Consider the following 12071-nt stretch of genomic DNA (forward strand, 5'->3'; position numbering starts at 1 on the left):
TAGGTAGAAATTAGAAAGACAAAAGGTAAAGCAGGTAAGGGAGGGGGAAGAAAGCAAGGGCGGGGGAGGCCAAAGGGAGACATTATATAGTGCTAGAATACAAGGTAGAAAAGAGGTCTGTAAAAAAGGAAATAGTTGGAAATCAGGAAAACAGGAATGAGAGAAGCTAAAAGCGTAACAGGATGTCAGTGAAATTATAAATAGGTAGAAATTAGATGTCTCTCTTAGACATGAAACACAAGAATACATGCTACTCTTCACCCTGGAAAGAGCTCAAGGTGATGAAGTTTTATTTGTTTGTAGAGCCAGTATAAATATCTCCTTTTACTGCGCCTCCCCTCTAGGAAACAAAGACCAAATATTTTTCAGACTCTGGGACTAAACATTAATTTGGGAATCTAAATTTTCTGACTGCATCTTTCATGGTCTCTTAGCTTGGTATTTGAATATTGCTTGTCACATCCATGACTTCAGATTAATATCTAAAGTCTTACTTGTTATAGTATACAACTAAAAAAAAAGGGAAAAAAAAGTATAAAAAATTGCAAACCTTTCCAGGAAAAATAAATGGCTTTCTTTGACTAGCCCTGACTAGCAGTCGTTTTTTAGCCATACCTATTTGGCAAATATTTCAAATCCAAACTTTCAATATCCCTTATGACAGAGACTTTTTGGGAAAAAGGACTTCATCTTTTACGGTATTCAAGCCAAAAGCAGAATTCCCATCCCTTCTGCTGAGTCTGTGCCACGAAGGTGAACTCAAGGTGAAAAGGACCAGAGAGAGCAAACGGGAGAAGGCAAAAGGGAGTCTGACTCTATACAGGCATGATAAGGGGACTCACCTAGGAGGAAGAAATCTTTGTTTCTGGTACCTGCTCCAGGGAGTGCTTCTGTGTTTTCCAAGAAACAGTCATTGGGAAGAAAAAAAAGAAAGAGCTGTCCTGGCTGTTATCCAGAATTGAGGAGAGACCTACAACAACACTAATGCCTTAAATGCTAGGGTGGCACTGTATTTTTTTTCTGGGCTCCTTGATAAACAGATTTGGTCATCTAAGTCCCAGAAATGCCACTTGTACACAGGTGACCGTGTATCCCTATGTCTATAAATGGCTTCCTGTTTTCCCAGAAGTAGAATGTCACCCCCTGAATACATGGCATTTCTGGCACTTAGATCAGCGTGGACAAAACCAAATCTAGGCATTCAGAAAATAATAGACTGTCACCCTAGATATCTTCCTCATGACTTTGGTGCTTTGAGTGGTCTCCTGTGTGGTGTGCGTTTGAGCCCTTTCAGGCAGACAAGACAAATTACTATTGGTGTCCCATACCCTGGGCAAGTGTGCTAACCAGTAAACACTGAACTACTGATGAAAAGGAAGTTGGCAACAATACCGCCTCCAGCCATCTATTAAAAGGAGATTGTGGATGCCATTAGATTATGTGAGGAACCGGTCCCGTGGGTGTTTGTGTGTGTGTGTAAGTGGGTATTAAACATGCTCTGAGAGCATCTACGACATTAGGCTGCTCAGGACACCAAGGCAGACCACCTAACTTCTCAATCCAGATATGGTTTTAGTACAACATACGTGCAAAGGTGCACCTAACGTAGGGCTGCCCTAATCTAGCACAGAGGATCAATCAAGGTACTTGGGAAACTTTACATTCCAACATGAAAACACTAACAGGGTTTAACAGGGTCTAGGCACATCCAGGGTTAGGTAGCAGCTAACAGAAGCTTTCACGCTTGCAAATGTGGATGTAGGCACATACACTTAGCAGAGTGGTGCAACAGAAGCATGCTGGGCCCATAACCCAGAGGTCGATGGATCGTAACCATCCCTCCGCTACCAGGGATTGGACTTGATGATCTGTTCAGCTCCCTTCTGACCCTAGAAACTATGAAACTTCACCTTAGTTCAAATTTAGGCACATCCGCTCTTTTGTGGATGTGGCCCACGGGACATAGACCTGAAAGGAACCTCGGGATTATCAAGTACAGCCCACTGTGTTTTGGACACACTTATTATATATGCCCTATCTAAAGCTCAGCCTAAGCAAATTTGTGGATGATTTGTATACCTTTTCATTTAAACAGCTCTTTTAACTCCCTGGCAGGCAAGGTTTTAGGGTAGTTGTGACATCTTTTATTAGACCAACTGAGTAGTTGGAAAAAAAGTTCTTGGCAAGCTTTTGGGCACAATCACCCATCTTCAGGCTTAGGGAGTCTCTGCTGTTCTGAGACTCCGAGGAATGAGAGAAAAGCTAAAAATGTGGCGGGATGTCAGTAAGAATGTAAATAGGTAGAAATTAGAAAGACAAAAGGTAAAGCAGGTAAGGGAGGGGGAAGAAAGCAAGGAGGGGGGGAGGCCAAAGGGAGACATTAAATGCGCTTGACTGAAAGTAACATACATCAGGAATAGGATCAAATACATTCCCCAGTTGGGTCTGAAACCCTCATATTGCTGATGGGCAGGATTGTGGTGCCCCAGCATTTTTAGTGCATAGCTTGAGAAAGCTCAAGGAGACTGATTTTTAGAAAATGCTGGCTTAGCAGTTTCTGTCACTCAGCAGCTTTGGAGGTTTATGAAGTGGACTATCTATTTGGAAGGTCTTGTCTTATAATAGGAAAAAAAGAGAAGAAATAGATGCTCATGTCTCCCATGACCTATTTCCTGGTCAAGGAGACCTATTTCCTGGTCAAGTAGTTTGACAGGAAAATCCTTAGTCATGGCAACTCAACACTTCTCCTGCAGATCATCTCAGGCTTGATTACTTTGTGCTGAACCCAAACCAAGTTTCTGATGCATGTGATTCGTAGACTGACCTTGTGTGGGAAAAGGGATGTGTTCATGCTTCCTTGCCCTGGGAGGGCTGCTTTCCTGTGGGCCAAGAAACAATAGGAGACCTGTGTCCTCCTCCAAAAACTGTCCACCCAGTGGGTATTGCCCACAAGCCTTGACTTGAAGAAATTCCCATCAGATGAAGTGTCCATGGTCCAGATATCCAGAGATTCTAGGGTGCCCCATTCCTGACCATCATCAGGATAGGTCCTGTATGTTTCCTGCTATAAAGCCACAGTCCCAAAAGTCTTGACAGGTCTTTGCGAAGTGACATTTAGCTCTCTGCCTGGGAACCCTGGCCAGAGCTTTGTCTCTTTGAGCTTCTAGGTTCCCTGGAACAGAGTGGGGACTTGGATCCTGGGAAACCTAGATGAAGCATAATGGCTCTTTGGCACTTGGGAAGCACGTTGGGATTGGCAAATTTTGGGGTAAAATAGTCTGACTTGCACCAAAACCAACTTTTTAAAAAGTGAAATGTACGGTAACCTGGAAACCTGGTTCATAGTTCATTTATTCAAGCCCATCAGCTAGCTTTGAAAAGTTCCTGTAGTTCCTGTAGTCCTTCTTGAATCTGCTTATTTCTATCTTTCAGTGAAATTACTTTTATTGTCATTATGTTAATTCAAAATGTTCTGCTCTTCTTACAGGTCAGTCCCTAGGAATGGAAAACCAAACCACTGTGACTGAGTTTATTCTCTTAGGACTTTCCAGTGACCCGCAACTCCAAATGTTACTGTTCTTTGTGTTTTTGGTGATATACCTAATCACCCTAGCAGGGAACACAGTCATAATGTTGGTGATACAAGCTGATTCTCACCTTCAAACCCCCATGTATTTCTTCCTGTTTCACCTATCCTTTGTTGATATCTGCTATTCCTCATCCATTGTTCCCAAGATGCTGGTGAATTTACTGGCAACATGTAAAACTATCTCTGTCAATGCTTGCTTCACCCAGATGTTCTCCCTCATTTTCTTAGGTACTTGTGAAACATTAATTCTCTCAGCAATGGCTTATGACCATTATGCTGCCATATGTAACCCCCTGCATTATGTGGGGACTATGAACACAAAAGTGCGTAGGCAGCTAGTGGGTGTTTCCTGGACAATGAGTTGAGTGGATTCAATAGCAAATACAATTCCTGTATTGATGTTGGACTTCTGTGGGCCCAATGAAATTTGGCATTTTAGCTGTGAGCTTCCTCGACTCCTGACACTGTCCTGCACTGGGACATTCACCAACACAATCACTGCTGTTTCTTCTGCTGTGGTCGTTGGTGTCACTTTCCTCCTCATGTTGTTTTCCTACTTCCACATCATCTCCACCATCTTGAAGATATGCTTCGCGGAAGGCAGGAGAAAAACTTTCTCCGCTTGCAGCTCCCACCTCTTTGTGGTGAGTTGAGTGTATGCAACAGCTCTGTTTCAGTACTTGAAACCCAGATCCATTTCTTCCGTGACCCTAGATCAAGTTTTTTTCCATCCAGTACAGCATTTTAACCCCCATGTTAAACCCCATCATCTATAGTCTGAAAAATAATGAAGTGAAAACAGCCTTGAGGAGAATTTAAAAAAAAAAGGCACGTTCTCAACTGATGTAAAAAAAAGGACAGTTGTAAATAGAAATTTTCAATATTTTAAATTTAAGATAAATGCTATTGAAAATACAAAGGTATGGGAAACAGCTACCTGGATGATGCCACACTGCATATGGCAATGACTTCTATTGTAAAAATATCCTGCATTGTACCTACCACTGAATTCAGAACATTTCACATAAAGACAACCAACACAAGTGTTTTAGGTAGACTTTAAGACATTGTTTAGATCAGGTTAAGGTATCCTGGGCAAGCTTGAATTTACATTGAATTTTAGCCTAATTTGATGGCAGTTCAATTCATAATGAATTCAATAGACCTTATTAAACCAAAAACCTGTATTAAAAAAACTGACCAAGTGCAGATCCCAAAATATAATTTAATAAATAATATATATTTATGGAAAAACAAACAAACAAACAAACAAACAAACAAAAAAGGAATATTTTGATGTATACTACCTAATTCTTTCATCAATGTGAAGAAGGTTCAGAGCTGAATATATTTCCTTTTTAGCCCAAACTAAATCCAGAGAGTACGCATATTTAAATTAGAAGCTGGGGAAATTCAAGTGCAAGAAATAAACAATGAAAATGATTTAATCTAAACGCACAGCACTTTTACATGTGCTCTGGAAGTGGGCAGGGGGCGGCACTTTAAGTAGAGCGGCACACCAAGAGCTGCTCTAATGAAAGGACAGCCACCTCTCATCTATCAGCATTCCCACACTTAAAAATGGTGGTGTGGGCACTTGAACTAAAGTTCATTCCATTAAATTTCAACCCGAGGGCCAGTGCTGGTTTCCCACTAGTGTAAGGAATAGATCTGTTGATGTCAAAGGAGTTACGCTGTCTTTCTGGCATGAAGGGGGATCAAAATCCAGTGCCAAGTCAGAAGAGTGACAGCAAAAGGGTCAACAGAGATGTTCCAGATTTATTTTCCTCCACTGAATCGGAGCAGGGGGTCAGACTCGGTGATCTAATAGGTCCCTTCCGACCCTAGAAATCTATGAAATTTAGTTCAAGTGCTCCTGCTGCTGTTTTTAAGTGCAGGGATGTTGATACATGAGTCTCAGGAGGCTGCTGGAGCACGGCAATTGCCATGCTCTGGCAGAATCGATAAATTGAGGGTGCTCCAGAGCCCTGGAATTCCAGTACATGTTCATGTGTAGTCACCCACAATTTCCAAAAACGAATCCACACCAAATTAGGTTATGAGTCATATTATTTTTTTTTATTCTTACTTCAGTCTTCAGAAATGAGGGAAGTGCAAATCTCTAAAGAAAGGAAGAATTAGGATATGTAGAATTACAAACCAATCAGCCTGACTTCAGTACCTGGAAAGATCATGGAGCAGGTCCTTATTGTGAAGCACCAAAAGGAGAACAAGGTGAGCAGGAAGAGTCAGTATGGATCACTAAACAAGTCGTGCCTGACCAACCTGATTTCCTTATTCGAGGAGCTGACAGGCTCAGTGAATGGGGGGAAGTAGTAGATGTGACATACCTTGATTTTAGCAAGACTTTTGACACCGTTTCCCATTACATAATTATTAACAAGCAGAGGAAATCCATACTAGAGGAAAGTACTGCAAAAATGGATACATAACTGGTTGGATCATCTAGCTTTCAATGTAAGTGCCCAATGCACTGAGCTCTTGTAGGGGAAAACTAAAAGGTCGGTCTGTCTGTCAATCTCTCTCATTTTGTTGGTAATGACCAGCCTGGCAATGTATGTAGCCAGCCACACAGGCAAGGCTATACATCCCAGAGCAGAATGCCAAGCGGTGCATAAGTGACACTTTTGGCCCTCTGATGACCATGTAGACAACCACATCTCAACACTTTGGGTGACAGCCTATTTTTCCTGGTCATCTCATTGGCCATTTTCTAGCCATTTGCAAGCCATGTTTGATACTTATCTATCCAAGGGAATTCTGCTCCTGGATGCTTATGGGAGACTAAGTTGTCACCAGACTGCCCATGACAAAGGAAGAGATTTTCTTTCCCCAAGACCTGAGGGGGCTCAGGTGAGTATATTAGGAAGTGAGAGTACATACGTTCTAGGCTTGTGTCAGCCAGATGTTGTTTAAACCTGGTCTGACTGCCCAAAATAGGTAAGGCATCATCCACTATTCAAGCTTTTTTTCACCCAACAACTAGGTTCATGGCTCAGAGGAAGAGGGGAAGAGAGCTTAAGTAAAGGCTTGCCTATGGTATGATGGTCAGGGAGTGTCCATGTGGCTGTTACGGATCACTTTCTTGTTCTCCAAGTGCTTAGAAATGGATCCCTTGAGGACCTGTTCCATGATTTTTTCCAGGGACTGAGGTGAGTCTAGCTAGTCTGTAGTTCCCTGGGTCCTCCATCTTCCCTTTCTTAAAGATGGGCAGTATATTTGTACTTTCCCAATCTTGCGGGACCTCCCCGAATCACCACGAGTTTTCAAAGTGGCTCCAATCACATCAGAGTTTTTTAGTGGCTCTAATGACATCAGCATCTCCCTCAACACCCTCCAGTTACAACTGGCCCCATGGACTTGTACAACTCCAGCTTTTTTAAATAGTCCCTAATCTGTTCTTTCACCACTGAGGGCTGCTCATTTTCTCCCCAACCCACTGCCCAGGGCAGTAGTCTGGGAGCTGACCTTGCCTGTGAAGACTGAGGTAAAAAAAGCATTCAGCCTTTTATTCTTCATCTGTCACTAGGTTGCCTCCCCATTCAGTAAGGGACCCACACTTTCCCTGGCCTTCCTCTTGTTGCTGACATACTAGTAGAAACCCTTCATGTTGCCCTTCATGTCCCTTGCTTGCTGCAACTCCAGTTGTGCTCTGGCCTTCCTGATTTCATCCCTGCATGCCCGAGCAGAGCTCTTACACTCCTCCCTAGTCATCTGTCCAAGCTGCCACTTCCTGTATCCTTTCTTGTTTAAGTTACCCAAGAGTTTTCTGCTAAGCCAAGCTGGTCACCTGCCATATTTGCTATTCTTCCTGCACATCAGGATGGTTAGTTCCTGCACTCTCAGTAAGATTTCTTTAAAATACAACCAGCTTTCCTGGACTTCTGCCCCCTCAGACTGGCTTCCCAGGGAATCCTGCCTATCAGTTCCCTGAGGGAGTCAAAGTCTGCTTTTCCAAAGTCCAGGATCCTTACTCTGCTGCTGTCCATTTTCCTTTCCTCAGGATCCTTTACTCAATCATCTCATGGTCACTGCTGCCCAAATTGCCATCCACTTCTTCACCTCCCACCAATTCTTCCCTGTTTGTGAGAAGCAGGTCAAGAAGACCACGGCTCCTAGTTGGTCTCTCCAACACTTGCACCAGGAAGTTGTCGCCAATGCTCTCCAAAAACTTCCTAGATTGCCTGTGCATTGCTGTACTGCCCTCCCAGCAGATGCCAGAGTGATTGAAGCCCGCCCCCATGCTTCCCCTTCCCATTACAGCCAGGACCTGTGATCTGAAAACTTCTACCAATTGTCCAAGGAAGTCTCATCTACCTCATCCTCCTAGTGTGGTGTTCTCCAGCACTCTTCCACAACGCCTGTAGTCAAACTGTCTTGGTGTAAGCATTCTTCTACCAAAATTGAAGGCTCTGATATGACTGGCGGCTGTTTTACCATGAGAAGAGAGGCTTCTCCTGATTCCTCTCTAAGCTGTTTGTCTTCTACAAGGATGGCCTCTGGACCTGGATATCCATTGCAGCAACAAGATCTACCATAACCACTGACAGTGATGACCAACTTGTCATACTTACGATACTTACATACGATACTTGCGCAGTGGCAGTATCGTAGCCAATGAGGTTAATCCGAGGCGCGATTATTGCTAATTGATGACCAACTTGTGAAGTCTCTACTCTTCAACCTTGATGTGAACTTACAGAAGCTGGAGGTCTTCTCCCTGCACGTATGTGTGGTCCTGTCAGGTGAGACCATAATCAGAAACTTCTTGACTTCAAATTAGAAAGTCTGAGTAGAGTTCACATCACTTGGCTGCTCATGGGATAGGGGCCTTGACCCCCAGAAGCCCATGACATGCCAGCACAAATATCTGTAAAATTTAATGTGTGAAAATAAGTGGATCCACATTGGTAATAGGACCTGAAGAAGTGGAGGTCTATTTTATCCGATGTATTTTCAACAGTCTGATTGCATTAGAGTGGTGTCTGCCAGTTACCTGGGTTTTCTTCATTACACTTTATATCTTATTCACCTTACCCAGCTTCATCAGCCATCACCAATTCTCTGCCTAGGACTAGGTTCTGCACCAACTCTATTGCCCAGTACAGTCCCACTCTCATTAGCTACACCCCGAACATAGAATCCAGCAACATTCAGAAAATGTGTAACCGCCTGGAAATAGTTTCTCTAGAAACTGATGGTTAAAGTACTTTGCTGAAATGGAGGAGAGATGTGGCTGACTGAGAAAGCTCAGAAACGGGTATTCCACCCCTGGTACATGTACCATAATCACTATGCTGATAAGTGGGTCTCTTCCAGGCAGTCAATTCTATTTTTTGCCAACAAAAGATATGGGGCTTATGTAGAATTTACATACTTTCAAGGTCAGTGCAGCTTTTCAACAGAGAGCAAGGAAATGAGCATGTTCAGAAGGCCCAATTGGAGATGTATAAGACACTAAGATGTCCAAGGGCATTTGTACATATGATGAAATTTTCTCTTTATTGCGTTCCAGTGGCATTACAATTTGCACATGCAGGTTTTCCTGACATTTTAGAAGTCTTCTTGGTGCACTAAAGTAAAACTCATCATTTAGTTTGGGTCGTCACAAATTAAAACATCGCATCCATGGATTTGTCATGTGCAAACAGAAAAGCACTCAAAGACATGTAATGAGCCCATTTGTTCACCAGATGGCACTTCAGTTTTTGGGTAGTTCACTCCCTTGTCCATCAGATGTCTCTTGAAAATGTAGATAGGATGGGATTAAGTTATCTGCCCTGTTTCAATAACTGGGTGTGATGTGTTTCTTCAGATGCCAGGTGTTGCACGCCAGATGCTGTGGTCCACCCAGCCCAGCATGAGTCAGTGGTCATTCTCCTGTATGGACACCTGCACCCTTCCCCACCCCAACTCACTCCCCCAGCCCTGCCCTGACTGAATGCCACTCATCCCATAAGCTGCCCCTGCCTGAATGCCGCTATTTTTCTTGTGCTGACTGCTGCACCATTTGCTATTGCACAAGGAAGGTCATCCCACAGTCAGACACATGCCCTTAGAGCAACTGGCACCCTTGCTTATAGAACTGAGTGCAGGTAGCCCATATCCACTACGTTCCCTTGTGCTGGTACCCACACCAGTCACGATTGCACAGTCTCATCCCACAGTCAGACCCACACAATGGCAGCAGGCACTGTTATTAGGGTTACCATACTTCCATTTAACAAAATCAGGTGCCCTGGTCCAGCCCAATCCATTGTCCCTGACTCTAGGATTCAGGACCCTGAGCCATCCTGCTGCCCCTAACCCACGACCAGAGTGCCCCTAGCCCTGGCAGTGCCCCGAACTCCCAACCTGCAGCACTCTGCCTCCCATGTGCCAAGCTTATAACCAGTAAGCTTGGCACATGGTCAAGTCCTCAAGTCCTCTTGGGGACTTACTGGTTTTTCCAGTTTTACAAGTTAAGCAGCCCTCCCTAATGTTGGAAACAACTGTTCATTTGGCAGTGGTGACAACAAAGCCAGGATCAAAGCCTGGGACCCTGGCCTGATGATCTCCTTGTGGCAGGCTGGTAGGGGGCACTCCTGTGCTAAGCCACCCACCTCACCACGCCCAACCACCTACCATGCTCTGAGTGCCTCCCTGGGGCACCTCACATCTGACCGACCCCCTTCTTGGAGCACACCTGCAAGCCTGGAGGTACTGCTGCCACCGCCCAGGGGTCTGGACTGTTCTTGGCCTTGTGCCCCCTGGGAAACACAGGCCTTGCAGTCCTAGAGGGTGCTCGACCCACTGCTAGAACTTGGGGCGCTTCCTTTGGCCTGAAGCACAAAGAGTGCTCTCCCTTAGTCAGCCAGACCAGTGGGACACAACGGCATGCCCCTCTCTCTCTCCCTCTCCCAGCCAGTTCATCATGCTTAGAATGATGGAGAACTTTTTTTGGTTACAGGGAGGAGGTTTGGGGTAGAGTAGAGGATAGAGAGGTATCACAGAATAACTGTAGAACAAACAGGGTGGCTAGGTAGCCATTGACTACACAACTGCTGTACTGCAAGCTATATATCTAGATAGATCTCAAGCAGCTTACTCACAAGTATCATCCAAAGGCTGGTTGCTTTCCTCTGGAGGCAGGCAATTTCTTGTGTGTCTAGTTTCAAGACAGAGAGGGAGAGGGCTGCAGTGTTCAGGTGCTCTCCCTCTCTCCCCAGGAGCCCCAGAGCTCCAGCATGGGCTCTCTCCCCCTCCTTCCTCATGGGGACTCCTTTTATCCCCTGTTGTGACCTCATCACTAAGGTCCCACCAGCAGCAGTCCCATTGGCTGAAGCCTGGTGCTTTCATATGACCTCACCTTCCCAGTCCAACCAGGCAGGTGTTATTTGATACCAACCAATCAGTTTAAAAAGCAACACTGGTTAAGCCCCTTCCTCCAAACCATGAGGTCAGTGCCCAGACAACAGGGCTTAGAGTAACCCAGCAACTATGTCTATGGACAGGTGAGAGAACTGGTCACCTGATCTGCAAGGGCCGGAAACTTGAGACTGGCTGGCAGCTCTTCCTTCAAGCAAAATTTCCCCTCCCCTTGCTGTGCCACCTAACCAAGCACTCAGCTGTGTTGGGGTTCATAGTTCACTGCATCTTTGACTGCCAGAGCCCCAACTTTTTCACAATGAGCAATTGAATTATTTCTGGGAGAGTGGGGGAACCAGATCCTTCTTTGGACAGCTGCTCCCTGATGCCCCTAGCTGGACAAGGGCAGAAACGGTGAAACCAAAAATAGGGGTTCCTGAGACTAAGGTCCCTGAGAGGCCCAATTTACTAAGAGTACTCAGAGCATGTTAAATATATATCTATCACAAAATGCAATAGCACTCATCATTTCCTTTAAAAACATGGCAGATGGTGACAGTACCAATTGTTTCTTTTTTATTTAACAATTAGGATGTTCACCAAGGAAGGGGAAGATTCAGGTTTGATTCCTTTTCTGCCTCATGAAATTCAAACCCACGTATGCCACCTTCAGAAATGTGACCCAACTCCACAATATAGCTTGATTAAGCGAACCTCCAGTAGTGTGCCTAGTTACAATCTCTGTGACTAAAAGAATTTGAGATTCATTGGGGGAAAAAAGAAGCAGTAAAAGAGGACATATGACTCTGCAATCTAGTGACTGGGACAATTACCTGGCATCCTCTTCATACTCTTAGGCTGCCTTTTGTACTTCAGTCCATTTCTGTATAATGTAAACTAGAGAAACAGCCCTTCGAGGTAGGGACCAAAATACATGGGTCTCCCACACCAGACCACAGGCCTACAAGATCAGGTTGCTACTTTTAGGCACAAACACACTTTCTATCTTTTTCTCTTTCCAATCTCCCTTAGGTAAACGGCTGCACACACGCTCTTCTTGAGCAAAAGGGGTGAACGTGCCAACCCATTCTACCTTGGTCTCTATTTAAGCCAT

General features: G+C 44.5%; 1 pseudogene; it reads left to right on the forward strand.

Moving 5' to 3' along the window:
- Positions 1-8198: 8198 nt before the first annotated feature.
- On the forward strand, positions 8199-8394 carry LOC112548593 (annotated as a pseudogene).
- The last annotated feature ends 3677 nt before the right edge of the window (positions 8395-12071 follow it).

Source organism: Alligator sinensis, unplaced genomic scaffold, assembly GCF_000455745.1.
Source record: "Alligator sinensis unplaced genomic scaffold, ASM45574v1 scaffold981_1, whole genome shotgun sequence".
NCBI lineage: Eukaryota > Metazoa > Chordata > Crocodylia > Alligatoridae > Alligator > Alligator sinensis.